Below are 19,579 nucleotides of genomic sequence, written 5' to 3'. Positions count from 1 at the left end.
TGAGCAGGAGCGATTCGTTTAAAATTTCCGGAAGTAAGTTGCTCAACTGTTTCGATAGATTTGAGGTTTCCATAGTATTCTTGATCACCTCTCCACAAATTTGTTTGAATCTTCTAATGGCCGCTACGGTGATCGATGCGTTACTTCTTTGGTAATCGTTTTCATTAATTTCTGTATAAATTAGACCGTATTTCACAATTTTGAGTACTGAATGTAGCTGCCTAACGCGTTTATAGCTTTTGCGCAACTTTTTCAAAACACAGCATTTTCTTGGCTTTGCGTTTCTGTTTCCATCGCGTATCGCTTTAAGTCTAACAGCTATGGCCAATAGAAATTGCATCACGTTTCGCTTGTTTATAATAACTTTGTACACGTCATCGCTATGAAATCCTCCCTGTATTCGTATGAATATTGCCAAGCAAAAAATCATCTCTTTCAGCGGCAAATCCCGCCTTGCCAATTTGTCCTTGACAAAGAATAGATGATTATGAATCATTCGTATGCGAAACATCACTTGGTCGTCTACATCTAGAAAATCGTACCACTTGGGTCGAGTGCGTAACTCCTGCACCCATTGCATAATTCGATCGATCGACTCCAACCAACAATTCTCCGGTTTGATCACAACGGGATCTCCGCTTAGGTTCCGTAATCCATACGTCGAAAGTTTGTACAGCACCAGGATTTCCATTTCATTTGAAATCGACACATTTTTCACACCCAATTCGACCAATGCATTGGAACAGTAACAGAATGTTTCCCATTGTGGACACCACCCAGATCGCTCTAATTGCCGGAATGTGGCCACCAGTCCGTCGCGAATCACCTGGTAGTAAAAATGGGCAGGATCTCCTATGCGGTTCCACTCGGTCAGGAGCAAATGCAGAGCCAGTTCGATATCCCCCGCTTGAAAAGCACATTCAATGGACGTCATCGTTTGCCGCAATAAACTTTATGTGAGCAAAATGATAAACGCCAGGAGGCGACTGTTGTGCTCTTTCACCGTTCGACGTTGCCACGATTACTGTTCGAGTGCGGTTGCGTGACGATAACGGAATCTATGAATCCAACGATGTTAAATATTGCGAGCTGCTTCTTCAAGTGTTTGAAATTATGTACATGTGTATTCTGAGTATACTACTAAAACACCGGTATACAAAATAGCAACCTCCGTAATTTCGCAAACGAACAACATGGGTTGAGAAAACGGAAATCTTCGGTAAACAGTAAGATGGTATATTACACTGTTTCACTTTAATAGAGAGAAAAAAAATGTTTGCTAATTCTAACGGACTATGCACTACCCGACAATACACCCGATTCTTTTTTTACACGGGGGATGCGTTCCGTGTAAAAAAAGTTTTCAGTTCAAAATTTGAAAATCCGTGTAAAAAAAGTTTTATGATTTTTCGACGAATCATGGAGCAACTTTGCAAACCTTTTGTTTGGGTTTTTTTTACACGGCAGTGTAAATAAAATCCGTGTAAAAACAGAATCGGGTGTACTGGTGCAAAATCAGCATAATGTAAACGCGGACAATCCTTGTTTACATTGTCCACTAGAATTCGCAAATATGTAAAAGGGGCATTGAACCCGTTCATGGAAAATTAACTTACGCGGGGGTTACTTTCAACGCGAACAGAATCTATCAATTTTAGATTCAATTTGATTTTTCCTAGAGTTTTTTGTGGATTTTTTCGTGGAGTGAACTCAGTGTTTTCTTATATCCAAGAGCCAGAAATAACCAAAAGTAAACCGCGTAAGGGGCCTTCCTTAGCCGTGCGGCTATAAATGAAGACCATGCTGAAGGTTGCTGGGTTCGACTCTCGGTCCTGTCTGAACATCACCACCACCCCATACACTGCACAATGGTCCCAGAGTCGAATCTAGCAAGACAAAAATGTTTGCGCCAAAACTATTAGTTTTAGATATACAGTGTCTTTGGGAAAAAAATTTCATATTTTTTGACGATTTTTTTCCATGTAGTGAAATTAGGGTGGTACCTATATTTCAGAAGTTCATAATATCAACTTTTTAATTTTTCGGTAAAGACTTGTGCAATGTTCCACAAAGTTGTAGAGCAATTTATTTTGAGCAACTTTGCCGAAGAAACCATTTTACTATCACTTATGGTTCGCAAGTTATGAGCTTTTTAACAAATATGTTGTGGCGGTCCCTAAAAATCGGAATTCTTCACATAACTTTTTATACATTCATTTCTCGTATAAACTTTGTTCCGAGCACTTTTAGGACTTTTGAAGATGCACATTTTTGTTAAAGAACCATGGATCTATCTCTTATACCAAAAATGTTATTCGAGTTTTTGTATGTAAAACATGTTTTTTTTATATGCGTATATTTCAAAATGGAGCAAACCGATTTTCAATCTATTGGTTCTATTCGAAAGCTCGCACTTTTCTGCGTTTATGGTGGGGAAACTGAGAGAGCGTTTTTTGTTTAAAGCGTTTTATTTCATTTTGAAAAAATGTTTTTAATCGAAAAACGGCTATAACTTGATAAATAAACGAGATAGGTCCATGGGTCTTCAACAAAAAGATGTGCCTTTAGAAGTTCTAAATGTGGTCCATACAAAGTATCCCTCAAAAATCAATACATAAAAATATATTTATAAAAAACGGTTTCCGTAAGGAAATAAACGTTAGATCGATCAAAGTAGGCTGGTCGACAGATCGTATGATTTTTTTTTTGACGTTATTGTGCCTTGCAACAAAAATTACAACTTTCGTGATAATTTTCCAAAGCTCTCATAGATGTGAAAAATTTCTCCGCAGTACAAATAGCACGTGCTATCCAAGCATTCACCGCTAGGATGCACCACGTGGCGGCCAAATGTGAAGATTTGATTTTAACGTAATAGTAATAAAAACATTTCAGTGGCTAACCACTGGTCATCTTCGCTTTCTCCCACTGGCGATGCCGAAAAAAATCTAATCAAAACAAGATAGGCTTGTAACAAAGGATATACTTCAAAAGTGACGTATTTTTAACGCTACATATCCAACAGAAAACAGGGCTGGAAGCAAGTCACTTTTTAGTGACTTGGTCACTATTTTGAGCCTAGTCACTAAAAAGTCACTATTTTCATCCAAAAGTCACTAGCCAAGTTTTTTTTTGACTGACCATGTTTTTATGTATCTTGTCAGGTGTCACTGACAAACGCGACAATTCCCAGGCCTGGTCCGAAGATTGTTGCTTTTGGCGATGGCCTCTCGATGTTTCACTTTCTGCTGAGACTGCAGCTACGGGCGTCATCGTTGTGCCCGCTCTCCGAGAAAATTTAGTTGAACTGAGGATTGGAGTCGATCCCGTAGGTTGCACGATTTTGATGTCTGTGCCTGCGATGCATACATACGCGATTGGTTAGTTTACCGATTTTCAGTGCCTAGTAAAATTCAATTTTTCAATAGTTCAGCAGTTTGAATGCATTTTTTCGATAGTTGAGCAAAATCTTAAAGAGTTCGTCGATCGATGAACACCAAGATCTTTAAAATCGATTGAAAGGCGGCTTAGTTATTAGCCCATACTTCCTGACCACTTTTCGTGACGGTCTCAAATTTGAAACTGCAGAATGACCCCCCAATGTTCCGGAAAGACGTAATCCTACGTCAAAAGTGGTATAAAAGTTAGGCCCTGCACGAACAAGTAAATTTACCCCAAATTTGAGATTATTATTTGGATTTATTAGCATATACCGCCGGAAATAAGTATAAAGACAAGCATGATTTTCATACATTTTCATCATGATTGAGGATCGATATCTCGATTCGTAGCGATTCGATTTGGCTGAAATTTTTCTAGGCACCTGTTTTTAACTTGAACTTTCGATCTTTGAGTAAATTGTATACATCTCTGTTGATTTTGACCTCAAAATCTGGAAATAATTATAAAGACACAACTTTTTTATATGGAGCTCCATACAACGGAACTGTCTTTATAATTATTTCCAACAGAAACGCGTATAACCAGAATATATGATTAAATGTAACTATCATTGAATAAAAATTCAAGTCATTTTAGGCTTGTTGGCAAAAAATCAGCCCAATCGAATCGCTAAGAATCGAGATATTGACTTCCCAATATGGCCATTTTGTATGGAAACCGAGCTTGTCTTTATACTTATTTCCACCAGTGTATTATTTGGCGATTGGGCGCACGAAAATAAAATGTTTGTTTTCACATTGTATACGCTACGTAGCCGTGTTTCGTTTTATTTTCTCAATGAATTATGAAATGTGATTATTGCATTCTGAAGCCAATAAGATCTTGGATGATCTAACATTTAACACGCCAATGCGGGTAAAAGTGACAGAGATAAAAGCAAACAAATCTGCTAAAGGTATAACAGCAATTTAATTAATGTCTGATAGGTTGCCTTGGTTCGGCAGATGCAAACGCACTGCATACTGTGATTTTTGTGTTGGCCAATCATCGGCGTGAAATACGAAATTCGGCGGAGTGAAGCCAATCGGCGTATGGCGCACCGCCGACACCTTGACGTACGTCAATAAGTGTCGGCGGCGGCGCACTGGTTCACTCAGAAGACGCGAACTCTATGTCGCTATTTGAAATTTAAATTGGCGCAATTGCCAAATACTGGGTTAATTGTTGCAGAAGGTTTCTTGTTCAAGAATAAACTTAAACTCGTTCATTTCGCTTCCATAACGGCTGGCATATAGAAGTTTTGCGAGTTTTAAGAATTTCTATTATAGAGTTTGAGGAAAGTTCAGTTTGTCAAGGTAAATAAAATGATTGGAGTGATTTTGTACGTGCTTGTAATTAGTTTTTTCGTTCGTTCTTTAGATTTGATTCAATTGTCGGTGTAGCCGACTCTCGCAAAGTTCTATTTTAAAAGTGTAGTGTACCAAAAAATTGTTGTCGAACTACTCGTTATCTGTAAAATGATAATTAATGTTTTGCGTTGGACTTCCAGCGCGTGGCCCTCTTTTTTGGTACGGATTGTAATACTCGCAATCGACCGGAGGCGACGAAAATGATTTTTACGGCATTTCGGTCGCGTGAAGTTTGAAGGAGTTTTTTTTTGTGGAGTCCGTGCGCTCGTCAAGGCCTACCGTTCCAAACCGTTCCAAACCTTACGGACCGTTCGGAGAGCTCGGCGCGTGGAATACGTCGCCAATTGCGTACCACAGTGCCGGGTTGGAACCGAAGGCCAGGGTTCATTTCATCACGGGCAATCGAAGGCCTTCCATCCAGCCGCCACCCACTTCGCAACTTTAGTACGGCCTTATAGGCACGGGCTCATCAGCTGCGCGCCATCCTGCAGCTAGGCGTTTCTTCTGTGGCCGTCATCGTCAAGGACAGCTTCGCCGCCATCGTTACGACCAGGCTCGACACCACAGTTCCAAACAGGTTCGCCGCCATCACACTTTTAGCGCTTACGGCACTGAGTGGGGTTTTGGATATGTCCCCAGACCTGTGGAAATGTTCCCATGCAGTGTTGTAAAATGTCATTTGCATTCGTTTGTATAATTTTACCAGAACTTTTTTCAGAAGGTAGCTATCAATTCATGAGGTATGACGAACTCATAGCGCTTAAATGTGCCTACAACTTTGTCTAACAAGACATTGAGGTAAATATGTAATCTGGGGCGTGGGAGGCAAAATGTCATTCAAATGACATTATGTCAAATGACACGTGACATTTTGGAGAGTTTCTACTCTCCAGCCTCAGATGTTATACTTAGAGCAATGTACCCTTGGACAAAAGTATAGCCCTACTCAAGCGTTGTGAGCACATCTAAAATTATGGAATAAATTTGGCTTCTAAAGAAAGTTATGAACGAATTAATCAATTGACATGCAGATGACATTTTACAAGCCTGTTCCCATGTAACACGGACAGTGAATAATTCAGAGACTCCCCTTCCTCTTGTTTTTAATAATGTTCATTGCTGAGCGTGGAGACGTGACCTTCTAAGAGTTTTTTTTTTCAGAACGGTGTCCTTGCAGGATTACCACCGCTTGTCGGAATTTTACTTCCGCAAATAGGTCCAACATAAAGCAAAGGCACGGGTCCAAACAAAGTTTGTAACAGGATCCTTAGGTATAAAAAGCGCTGAGAAGCACTGTGGAAATTAAAAGAACCTCGAGTAGTATTAAAAACTTTCTTTGGGAAAAAGAAAAGACAAACGCACAATACAAGAGCACAATGCTAATGTTGTAATATTCAGTTGTAATTGTTGTTAAGTTGTTAATATTCAGCTAAGTTGTAATATTCAAAAATACGTATTTCGACCTCAACTGTAAGGCCGTCTTCAGTGTCTCGTACTTGATCCGACTCAAAAGTCAAGTCACTGAAGACGGCCTTACAGTTGAGGTCGAAATACGTAACAAAAACATTATTTAGGGGTGCCTAAAATTCATCAAAATTTAGAAATTTTTACCTATGAAAATTGTCCCACCAAGGGACCAAAGGAAAAGTCGAAAATCGATTTTTTGATTTTGATGCCAAATGACTTAAAAATGCATGAAACGTCAATATCTGACGTCACTTAAAAACAAAAAATTGGGAAAAATCGATTTTTTCTATTAGAACATTTTTGGGACTTGATCAGAAATCGTAATGTGCTGCGCGCGGATGCGGTCATGAAAATATTCTGTTCCTGTCACTTCTTTTGCGGTCTGAAAAATGTTTTCTAAATGTGATGTTACCGACGAATCAAAATCCTGCACCAGGTCAACACTTCAACATGTCATCAGATAACCTTCATCTCATGGAAAGGAAGATGAAAATGCTGGTTGACCCAAGTTAGCATGATGCTTCGCAGAAACTGGTGCTTTCATAGGGAAGACATTTCGACCGGTAGAGTATGAACAACGATAACGAGGTTCAAGGTACGCCAATGACAAACATGTCTTGAAAGAGGATATCAACTACAACCAAAAACCTTGGTAGTGCAGGAACTCTGTGTGCTGATGTATTTTGACGGCAATTCAACAGACCTACAAACTGCTCTGTAACGCTCATGCTGGAATGTCGATCAATTGGCTCTAATTGATCGGATCAGTAAGAAAACAAGAAAGATTGAGTGAGCCGTTCATGAATTTTGGTAAGATCTTTCCGACTATAACGAACGAATGCATGGTACACATATTTTGTTCACTTTGTAACAATAACTAGTCAAACCATTTTGCATGTTGGTCGATTGGAAATATTCTACATTAGTGAGTGACTTATGATTGAGGGGTCAGTGTATTCTGCATTTTATACTCATTCTTGCCATTTGACAAACGTTGTTCCATCTGCAATTGATGGGAAGCAGTATCTAGATTCAAACATGCCATTAAAATTGAATGACGTCAGCGGAGTTCCGCACTTTTTTCGTTAGTGGAAGTTGAAGTAATTACATTAACACATTATAAATTCCTCTTAACATAGCAATATTGGCATTATGAATCCATATTAACACTGTAGACGCAACTTTTTCGCAAAGACGTTGCTTCAATCTATCATCTTGTTCCTGTATCGTAGGTTATATGTTCGATGTTGTATCTAGTCACATTTCCAATAACAAACAATGAAGTATGGTTAATGTCGGCATGGGACGTGTGAAGAGTTCCTAGAGTTTAGTTTCTTCAAGGATCGTGAAGTTTTGAAAAGAGCATATTTTTATGTATTGCGGTTTTCGAAGTGTGTATTCTGAGTCTGAATCATATTTTGCAACCATCACGACTGAACATGAATGACATGAATCTAACACGACTAGCTAGTCGTATGGTGTCAAAATGAAACTGATTGCTGATTCAATTAGTATCGTGATCAAGGTTTGAAAATTTTGCTTCATGATTTTATTTTATAATATTTGAATTTACTTTATTTTAATTTACCTAATTTCAGAGAAAGAGTAAAGGTGCTTAGGCCGGCACAAGGGCTAGGACATATGGTTTGAATACCTACATCATCCCTTAAAACTTGATCAACAAGGTCACAGCTCCCCAATCTACGAAGTAATTTTCTAGTCTTGAAATGTCATACAAGCATAATTTGGCCCTTTATGTATTAGACCTGTGCGCCGATCCACTTTGGACCGACGGCGGCTTGAACGCAATTTTCTATCGGCGGCGGCGGCTTAGCCGGCGTCACGCCGCGGTTGCTCTCGGCGGCGGCGCACAGAAGGACCAATCTTCAAAAAGACGGTCAAAAACCATTTTTTCAAAATAATCCAAATTGAAAACTTGAGTCATGGGTTGTTAGTAGAATACTTGACGATGAAGTAAACATAGTTTTGAGTCATTTTATTCGGGTGGATCATACCTTTACAGTCAATACAAGTTGAGCATGTTGTCGATTTTTAATTCTGTTAAATCTTGTAACATTTATCTTACTGCTTCATTATGTTGGCCACAACGTATACACCATCCAAACTTATTATATTTGGCACCATTACAAAGTGTAGTACAAAAACTAATAAAGCCACGCATATACGTTCGTAAATTATTTTTGATCGCGCAGAAAGTACTCGGTCTTTATTATGTATAAAATTATTATTGTATTATCTTCTTGCTGTATTCATTGTGAAATTCAAAAAGGTACCCATCGGTACCCATCAATGAAATTCACACTGTAGTTTCATTTTTTTGCCAGGAATCCAATCCTGCAGAAATTAGGTTCCGCCACCCTCCGCCCGCAAAGTTATTTTGGTTTTACTGACAGTGGTCGTTTCGGTCTTGCCAATCAATTTTGATAAAAAGCAACGCACAATATGTTTTCTCTTCTCCTTCTACTTCTCATTTGCCCCAATACAATGATGCGACATCAGCTGAAAATTGTCTAGGGGTTGTACACTTATTACGTAAGCGTTATTTTTGGGTTTTTCAATATCCCTCCCTTCATGTAAGATTTCTTACATACAAATGATTTTTTATTTATGGGTAAAACGACAGTTCCCCTCCCCCATAAGGGCATGCGTAATATGTGTACGGCCCCCTAGTACCATTTGTTCTTGTCTCATGCATACTTTAATTAAGAAAATTCCACGTGATCATGTGTTTTTACAGGCACTTGCGCACTCATTACAGGCACTTGAAAATATTGTTGAAGAAAGTAGGACAAACTATCAAGTCATGTCTTTTTTAGTCGCAATGCAGGGAGAGTATCTTGCTTGACCCCTACATCTGATTTTCCATACTTACTGTAAAAAGATCATGAGTTTTTTACATGAACCGTAATATCAAGAAACGATTTGCGCCTCTACAGCTTTACTTTGTGTGACGATACAAAATCCATTCTATATGTTTACAATTTCTAATAATGGAATACAATTTTACGTTAGCACTGCAGTGAGGTGGCAGAAATTGGTAATTAAAGGTAGCAGTTAATATCTGTGAAAGTGCTCATAGAAATAGAACTCTACACTGGCGGCGCCAGCCATTGATATTTGATGAGGCACCACTTGGTGCAAGCACGTTGTCTTTGAGAACGTTAGCGTGCTTGTGACGACTGGTGACCCACCTCTCGTTCCGGTAGTGGATCTCTAGCTTGCGGGTCGGTGATGCCGAGAAGATGAACCATCCATTCAATGAAATATCATAATATGTGGCCTGCTAGACCATTTTATTCACTTCTAACATTTTTGACCGTCTTTTTTGGAATTGGTCCCACTGTGCGGCGGCGGCTCGGAACGGCGCGATTCAAAATTTCTTCGGTGTTGAAGAACAATTGTTTTTTGTAATATTATTTGCATGTCTCGTGCATTAAAGACAATAAGCATAATTTATATTGTACGCTGTTAAAGAATCCTTCAGGAATATAACGAGAAAATGCACCTGAGATTCCTTTAAAAAAATCTTTAGGAATTTCATTACTTTCTCTCCAGAAATTCTTCTTGAAATCTCTTCATAAATCTTAATTCCTAGTGAAAATAATATCAAAAATCCATCAAATCTATCAAAAATCGTTCTTTAGCCTGGCGGCCACAAAGCAAGGCCATACAGAAGGTGACTGGATCCATTTCATGGTACAGTGTAAGTTTTTTTGTTCTTCCCTATACCTATGCGCATCCTCGTGTTAGTGTTAAAACAAAGGAATGCAAAAAAAAAGTGAATCTACTTAGAAACCTCGCAGTTAGAAACTGTAGAAGTGCTTGATGAACACCAAGCTGCGATACGAAAATTTTCAAATGGAGGATGTAAACAAAAAAGATCAGATGAGAAAATTCCTGAAGGTCAGAAAACCCTACAAAAATATACAGGAACTGATTATGGAAATTTTCACATGAGTTCCCCATACAGAAATTCTGGGACACGTTTTATTCATCCCTTGGAACTTCTGGACAAGAAAATCCCTAAAACTCATAGATATGGAATTTTCGGAGTGAATTAAAAACTGGGAGTATAAACCACTCCCCCTCCCACAATTTCACAGGAATTCTTGAAGAAGAAACATTTTAGAAGTTCTATCGAAAGAATTCCCCAGAATACAAGGAGAAGAAATTTCCTATAATTCATAGGAGATGATATCCTCATAATTCGAGAGGAAGGAATTCCCCAGAGTTAGGATGAGGTGAATAATTCGCCGGGATAAATTTCTCCAACTTCCTTAAGGAGGAATTCATTTTAATTTTTGGGAGAGATATTCTACAAAATTCGTGCGAGAGAAATTGCCTTAACCTTTGGAGGGGCAAAATTCCTAAATGAGTTTTATTTATTTATATATTTATTTATTTTTATTTAGTTCTTATGTTTCAATGACTATAAGGATAAAAATGCCCCCCAAATCTAATTATTATATGTACAAACAAATATGTTCATAATACAGCAATCAGAATTCATAAGGAACACATCAATACAATTAAACAGGACACATCAATCTTTAATTTTTGTGTTAATTTGTGCCTCGAAAGTGTGCTGCAAAAAGTCGTTGTAGAATAACTGGCGATGAATTAAAATCAAAGAGGTGGAACACTGCGTTAGAATTGGAATATCCCAGAGCTTCTGAAAAAGGAATTCTCCAAAAATACTAATCTTAGAGTTCCTTAGAATTCTTTAGTTCCTAGAATTCCTGGAGGAGAATTTCTTCAAAATAGCTGGGGGAGATTTTCAGTGAGAGAAAAGAATACCTGCGTTGCTGGAAGGGAGGTGATGGTGTTGCATTTATTTAGATTTTGGGGTGGAATTATTCCCCATAATTCCTGAATGGGCTAGTTCTAAGACCACCACAAGAATGATTGGAAAATCAGTTTCCCAGAATTCATGGAGCAGGAATTTCCTAGAGTCATAGAGAAATTGTTCAAAATTAAAGAAAAATAACGGGGAAGGGTTGTTTGGCCGAAACCCATTCGGCCGAAAGCCATTTGGCCGAATGCCACTCGGCCGAACAAACCATTAGGCTGAAACCCATCTGGCAAAAAAAGGGTCGCTTGACCGAAAGGATAATTTGGCCGGGTCGTTTGGCCGGAAGAATCATTGGCCCGAAAGGGTCGCTTGGTCGAAAGGGTCATTTGACAAAAAGGGTCATTTGGCCGAAAAGGTCGTTTGGCCGCAAGGGTCATTTGGCCGCATAGGTCATTTGAAAAGTGAGAAATTAGGAATAAGAAAAGTAACGTCTCACTTCTCACTCTTAATTTATCTCTTCTCACTGTAAAAAGTGAGAAGCGCAAAATGGGTGAGGAGCGTGAAGTAAGAAAACGTTTGTAGAGAGAAATGAGGAGTAAGAAGATAGACGTCTCAATTCTCATTCCTTGTTTCTAACGTCTCACTGTAAAAAAGTTAGGAGCGCGAAGTGAGTAGTGAGACGTCTCACTACTCACTTCGCACTTCTCAGTTTTTTACAGTGAGAAGTTAGAAATGAGGAATGAGAGTTGCGACGTCTATCTTCTTACTCCTAATTTCTCACTTTTCAAATGACCTATTCGGCCAATTTTTTTTTCTGCCAATTGTCCTATTTGGCAAAATTACCCTTTCGACCAAATGACCCTTTCGGCCAAATGGCCTTTTCGGCCGAATAACCCCTTCGGCAATTGACCCTTTCGGCCAAATGACCAATTCGGCCAGACGACCCTTTCGGCCTGTTGGCATTTGGCCAAATGGCTTTCGGCTGGATAAGTTTCAGCAAAACGACCCTTCCCCATCAAAATAACAGATGGAAGTAGAATTCCCCATTATTTCTGAAGCAATAAATGATCAGAACTCCAGGGTAGGAATTCTCAAGAACTTCTACAGAAGGTATAACCCTGTATTCTTGAAATACCAGTTTCCCAGAATTGCTGAAGAAAGAATCTTGAAAATTTTCTGGGAAAAGAATTTCTCTGAATTAAAGAATCCAAATTTTTTAACAGAGCAATTCCTCAAAACTCTTAGTGTGGGAACTCTCGACTTTTTGGAGGAGTCTTGAATCCCCGGAACTTCTGCAGAAAGAATCGCTGGTGGCGGAGTTCCCGAAATTTTAGAATCCCAGAAATTAATTTTCCAGAGTTCCGGGAGAAGAAATTTCCCAGTTATGTTAAAAACACGAGCATGATGGCCATGCATTTCGTAGTTGCTACTCCGTGGTTGACCAGTTGGTATATTTTAATTGGATGCCGAAACGAGCTTTCTTACTCATTTCGAATTCTAATAGTTAACTACTAGAACTAATCAAGTTGTAGGTATAGGGATAGAAGATGGAAACGGTATGAAAGCCAATTTCCAATTCTAGAGATTGCTAGAGCATGAGAAATATATGAAAAGATACAATGTAGGAGGAATGGAACAGGCCTGGGACTGAACCCACGACATTCTGCGTATAAGGAAGAAATGGTAGCCATATGACCACCAGGGGCGTTATATTACTAGTTATGTAAAAAAGTTGCTCAAAAATATTTCTAGCTCTTTTATGTACGAAATAGCTCAACGATGATTATGTCATTGTCAGAAATGCTATGCTGTTCATCGTATCGAACCAATTGATGGCACATTACATCATGTCTGTCATCAGTTACAAAATCATATTTTCTAAAATTGCGTTCGATTAAGCAACTAGGAATAATGTTTCTGCCCGACTTTGGGCCCCACGTCTTCTCTTCAGCAAATACAATTTTGAGCGCAACGGATCGTTTTCCATTTTTTATAATAATTAGAAAAGACTCACTTCTACCGATATAGAAAAAATATGCATCCCAGTCCATACAAGAATTGCCTGAAGGAAAGGCCTCGAGCTTGAGGGCTGCAAGTTTTATTGTTATTCGTTTATGCTGACTGTGGTCCATAGAATTAAATTTGATGAGAGTTTTCCATCCCAGTTCATCCAAGAATTCCCTGGAGTTTAGGCATGAAGGTCTGCTCGCGTACCCAAAAGGCTATTATCTCTTTTTCACAATGGATGCTTAATTAGTATTGAGCGTCTTAGGAGAAGCCTTGAAGCCTTGAATGAAATTGCGCTTTTTATTCCATAGATTCAAATTGGATATCCGCTCAAACATTATTTTAATGCAGGTCTTCCGAGAATTTCCTTGAGTTTACGCCTTATTGGATCTTAGATATGTCCAAAAACGGTTCATGTTCTATGTGATCCAAATAACCAAATTGGATAACCCTTAAACAAGAGGTCAAATTTCAAGAAGGAGCTAATAGATCTTTCATTACCCGTATAGACCTTAAGAACGCGGAATTCTTGGGTTACCTGTAATGGAACACATGTTGAATGTATGTCCAATTTGATTCATAAATCACTAGGAATATTGATATATAGACCGTAAGATATTAGTTTACGCGTTGAGATCTCTCCAGGAAATTATTGGAAGACCTGAAACGAACCTGGCGATAACATAGTTAGTTAATCAATTTATTTGCGCGGATTGCCATGTATCATATTTAAAAGAATTCGAAGATCAATTAAATGAAAAACAAGTAATCTTAACAAAAAATCATTTTGCATCCTAACAACAAAGTGACATGAAAAGACGGTTGAGCGTAAATTTTCTTTTCAGCGGCGCAGCCGAAATTTTTCAATTGTGTAAGGGTAAACGGATTTTTTCTTCTGGAGAGGAGGATAAATTCCCAAAACTACCCCCAGGCTACAGAACTTAAATTATTTCAACGGCTCGCTCAAAATTCACCGGTGGCGCAGTCAAAAAATTACAGCGGCGCGCCGGTCAAAAACGGTGGCGGCGGCGGCGCGGCGGCGCACAGCTCTATTATGTATCAGTCCATGAGGTCTCACGACAATATTTCTCTATAGAAATAGATTTCTGATGAAAACACGAACATTTTCAAGCTGAACCGGTTGGGGTGCATCACTCGAAACGGGATGGAATCGAACATCAAAAAAATTCAAATGAAGTTTCAACATAATTGAAAATGTTTAAAAACATTCTTTTAGATATTCATGCTTGAAATTCATGTTTAGGGGCCATTTATAAACGATGGTGGAACAAAAATGTATATATTTAGAACAATCCTATAAAATTTTCTTTAGTTTCTTCAATAGCTATTACAAAATGGCTATAAATACAAGAAATCGAAAGTTTATTCAAAGTGTGTCAACATTCTGGCAGATAATTATCTGAAATCAGATATTTGAAGTGGCAATGTCCCTCTTAACGTCACTTTGCCATATTTCCCCTAAATGTGGAACTCGTAAGGCTGTTCGCGTTTCTTCCTTTCGTGAATTCAAAGCTCTTTGTTGATCATGTTATTCATCTCCCATTCTCAAGTCTGCATAGAAGACCTGGCCATTCAAATATTTGCATCATATTTCTTGGGGTCATTGGTCAATTGACCTATTCGGCCAAATGACCTGTTCGGCCAAATGACCTGTTCGGCCAAATGGTCTGTTCGACCAAATGACCTGTTCGGCCAAATTACCTGTTCGGGCAAATGACCTGTTCTGCCAAATGACCTCTTCGGTCAAATGACCTGTTCGGCCAAATAACCTGTTCAGCCAAATTACCTATTCGGCCAAATGACCTATTTTGCCAAATGATCTGTCCGGCCAAATAACCTGTTCGGGCAAATGACCTATTCGGGCAAATAACCTGTTCATCCAAATGGCCTATTCGGCCAAATAGCCTGTTCGGCCAAACGACCGCTGTATGTATGATTTTTTGGCCAAATGGTATTTTCTATTTCTTTCATAATTTTCAGGTATTTTCTAAATTATCTTTACTTTTATCTAAAGTGGGGAATCTGTATCGGAAAATGATGTTTCCGTCAATTCGTTTTCTATGTAAAAATCAATTAGATGCGAATCATATTAATTGAATGTTTGAGAATTTTTTTAAACAAATGTTATATGTATTTGACGTCTTTGGGAATACAAAGTGCTTGAATTGTGGTTCACCGGTTCTTTTTCTATACACCCACTACTATAATATTTTTCCTGGTTCTTTAAGAACTTTCAAACGATTGATTTTTTTTGGTTTAGCTATGAAAACACAATTACATATTATAATAGGATATATAATATATAATATAATATTATAATCCTATAGGATTATGATCTGATACCAGCATTCGATTGATTAGTTAACTATGTAGAGTGGATTTTTGATACTACGAGAATTCATATATTCCTATGTTTATTTTCATCGTTATGTTATTTGTCCATATAGCTATATTTCATTTGTCTCTTTTAAATGTATAAAAAGTATGTTTGTTCATTTGAATTTTTTTTATGATAATCTATTTTTTTATATATGTGCTCATGTTATTATGTGTGATACTGCTCTCCGTCTTTTTATTTCATCTTTTCAGAAATCAAGAAGACTATTTTTCGATCCTTGAGCCAGAACGAAGCATATTCCCCGAATTAAACCAGGAACTATTGGTTTTCCATCTCTGACGATAGCATAAATCTAAAACTAGCTGTTGTTGAAGAAAAATCATCCAGGACAAACGAATTGAAACTTGGTGAGAGAATTCCATTAAATATTTTCACCAAATTATATTACAACTATATGATTATAAACTTAAAAAAAAAGCCATCAGGGCACCCGATTGAAGCGATTTGGATAGGAAGAGTATCTGCTTATGGAACCACCCCACCCATTTTTGGCCCTTCATACAGGAGTTTGATGAAATACAAACAATAGTATAATCATGATCAAATCGTTTGTCAGATATGGCCAGTGCTGTCGGCAGGTGCCTTGCTACAATAGATGGTAGTATCATCATCATCATCATCATCATAGAACATTTTTGGGACTTGATGATGAATTTTTTTTATCGAATTTTAACACCGAACGATACGATACGTTTTCGAAGCCAAAAATATCCCCCTATGCAAAATTTGAGCTAAATCGGACATGATTTAAGGTTGCTCAAAATTAATCATTTTTTTTCTCACAAGGGGGGCAATATTTTTTTTTGTTTTTTTGGTGCCAAAGGACTCAAAATGCATAAAACTTTGAGATTTTTTTTCTTTTGAGAAAAATTGCCTGTTTTCGGACTTTGAAAAAAATTCTTATGGTGAAAACAATTTTTCATCGAATTTAAAAACCGGGCGTTACGGAAACATTTCCTAAGCCCTAAAACATGTCCCGATGCTAAATTTGAGCTCCATCGGACATGATTTAGGGGTTTCAAAACCTTGCTATCAAAATTTTGAATTTTTTGTAACTTGATTTTCACACGTTGTGTTTTGAATTCATGTGGTACCGCGTAATAATAACCTCAGTGTAATAAACATTGCCTAGCCAAATTATCAGATTCTCCAGACTCCGTAAATCTGATCTCAAAAGTTTTCAAAGTTACAAAAAATTCAAAACTTTGATTGCAAGTTTTTGAGCACCCCTTAATCATGTCCGATGTAGCTCAAATTTAGCATAGGGGCATATTGTAAGTCTTAGGAAATGTTTGCGTAACGTACGGTTTTTAAATTCGATGAAAAATTGTTTTCGCCATAAGAAATTTCATCGAAATCCCAAAACGATTTTTTTCAAAAAAATAATTCTCAAAGTTTCATGCATTTTGAGTCCTCTGGTATTCTAAAACAAAGAAATTATTTCCCCCTTGTGAGAAAAAAAAACAAAAAGTTTTGATTAATTTTGAGCAACCCTAAATCATGTCCGATTTAGCTCAAATTTTGCATAGAGGGATATTTTTGGCTACGAAAACGTTTGCGTATCGTCCGGTATTAAAATTGGATTTCATCATCTAAAAAAATCCCAAAAATGTTCTAGGAGAAAAAAATCGATTTTTTTTTTCAATTTTTTTAACCCTTTTAAATAACATCAGATCTCGACGTTTCATACATTTTTAAGTCATTTGGCATCAAAACCAAAAAATCAATTTTCGACTTTTCCTTTGGTCCTTGCAAAAATTTTCAAGGGTAAAAATTTCAAAACTTTGATAAATTTTAGGCACCCCTAAATCATGTCCGATTGAGCTCAAATTTAGCATGGGGTCATATTTTGGGGCAATGAAACTTGTGAGCAATGTCGTTTTTTGAAATTCGATGACAAATATTTCTCCATTCATTCCATTGGCTTGGCACCCTAATGAAGATTACAACTTGGTGGAATTGGAGAGAATAGATCCATACTGACAGACTAATTACGTGGATGATCTACTAATCGCATCTGTCGTTCTGTCTAACCTTCGTGAAGTGTGAGATGCAGAGTCAGCGGTTCAAACGCATCGACATAAAGCAATAGTTCGTGTAAAAGCAACAGTTCGACATAAAGCGACAGCTGTGTGATACAAAGCATATAACCCTACAATACTTTCCGGCCGGGGAAATGCTGGTGCACGGTGCCCCCAGAAGCGAATATTATCGCACTTTCATGAACCTCCGTCGTTTTCTCACGAAAACAAAGCTTTGAGCACCAGGAAAAGGATACGGGGAGTTTTAAAATCTTTCATCGGTGAAATTTTGAATACGCCCTATTTTAAAATTGTATGATTTTCCCCATATACATACATGTTAGCTGGAAAATATTAATATATAGTGCTTTCCTTTTCAATAGTAATTAAATCAAGTATTGTTGAAATGCCAGTAGCAATACAAATAAATGAATGTTTTACGACATTCGGGTAATGTGTCAAGCCCAAGTGAGTTTGTCATACAATAAAACTGGTCGAACTATGAATGTGTTGGAACAACAGTGCTGAACGCGTCAGTTTTTGCTCTTAATAACAAAGTTTACTCTCCAGATTAGACATTCCAATGTTTTCAAGGTAATAAACCCATATGTCAAGACATGTTATAATATTGAGTAAGTGATATGTTCCTAATGATCATGAAGTTCGATCACGAAAAGCACCAGGCCAAAAAGGCCAATTCACTATTGCATTATCACGAAAAATTCAACAAATTTTATTGGATTATAGGTATTGTAAGAAAAGTGTCTCATGTAAACAAAATAAATTGGAACAAGCATAAAATATTCGCTTTCCTAATGTATCAGTAATTGTCTGAGCACAGAGATGTAAAATTGAATGATTAAAATAAGAACAAATCACTGGTTACAAAAACTTACAAGGACAGATAAATCAACCCAAAACATGAGTTCAAAAAACCTACCGAAGAGAACATCGCAACAAAATTTACCCAAAATTTGGGTAGTTTTTCCTGTCTTTGATTCTGATAGAACGAGAGCAAGATGCAAGCACCTCACTGGGGTAGTTCGGCCCAATAACCCAAATTTGAGTAAATTTAATATTCTCAATTTTTCGGTGCATCAAAGTTTACTTTGGGTAAATTAAACTTAGCTTTCAGTAAGTTTTTTACATGTGATTCAAGGCAAACTACCTAGTGCTAGAAAAGTAATTTTATTTAAATTTGGGTTATTGGCCAAAAGTACGGTTTTGACTGAAGACAACCCACTTTCGGGTAGCTTTGGTTTTACGTGTAGCAAAAGATTCAATACTTAGGGTCTGTTCAAATATTACGTAACGCGAAAAACATTGTTTTTAATAACCCCCCACCCCCTCGTAACAATCTGTAACAAATTTCAGAACTACCCCCACCCCTATGCGTAACGCGTAACAAAAACAGTTTTATGAAAAAAGTCTTGTTTTTGGTAACATTTGAAACACGATACAATAAATTATCATGTATTGTATATTGTATGCTGTTTTAAAGATAATAAATATTTTTTTAAAATTTTAAATATTTTTTCTCTATGCAATTAATTTGTTACGCGTAACAAAATCTTAAAGGACCACCACCCCCTACATTTTGCGTAACAAATCGTAACAAAAATTAAACAACCCCCACCCCCTACTGCGTTACGTAATATTTGAACAGACCCTTATGCAATCTTTAAACGACCAGCTTAGCAAGTATTTTCCATCCAAATTACTTTTTAAAACATGGCTAGTTTCACTCACTTAAATTAATAGATCCTTTTACTTTCCCAAAATAGGTAAATTTTCCCAGCAGAAGGAAAGAGATAGCAAACAATAGTTCCCATTGATAGGTAAACATTGGTATTTGCACACATCTTTTATTAGGTTTGGCTTTCCAAACACAGAACGCAAACTAAGTTGCGACTTGCGGCGCTTTTCATGATCGATCTTCATAACTATTGGGAACATATCACTTACTCAACCCAAGCAGCACGCGCAACATCTTTCAAATAGATGTTTGTTCCTAATAAATTGCATTGAAGACACTGGCAAT

General features: G+C 37.5%; 1 protein-coding gene and 1 long non-coding RNA gene across 11 annotated transcripts in view; both read left to right on the top strand.

The window, feature by feature from the left end:
* Window positions 1–19,579, top strand: part of LOC134213261 (anoctamin-10) — a 57,012-nt gene that overhangs the window by 13,994 nt on the left and 23,439 nt on the right. The window lies entirely within an intron of this gene.
* On the top strand, window positions 4,687–5,007 carry LOC134218134 (uncharacterized). Its single transcript, XR_009981264.1, has 3 exons — window positions 4,687–4,757; window positions 4,822–4,874; window positions 4,952–5,007. It is a non-coding gene; the product is annotated as an uncharacterized LOC134218134 (long non-coding RNA).

This window comes from Armigeres subalbatus, chromosome 2 (assembly GCF_024139115.2).
Source record: "Armigeres subalbatus isolate Guangzhou_Male chromosome 2, GZ_Asu_2, whole genome shotgun sequence".
Lineage (NCBI taxonomy): Eukaryota > Metazoa > Arthropoda > Insecta > Diptera > Culicidae > Armigeres > Armigeres subalbatus.
The sequence above is the reverse complement of the archived record's forward strand: the minus strand, read 5'-3'. Positions and strand labels throughout refer to the sequence as shown.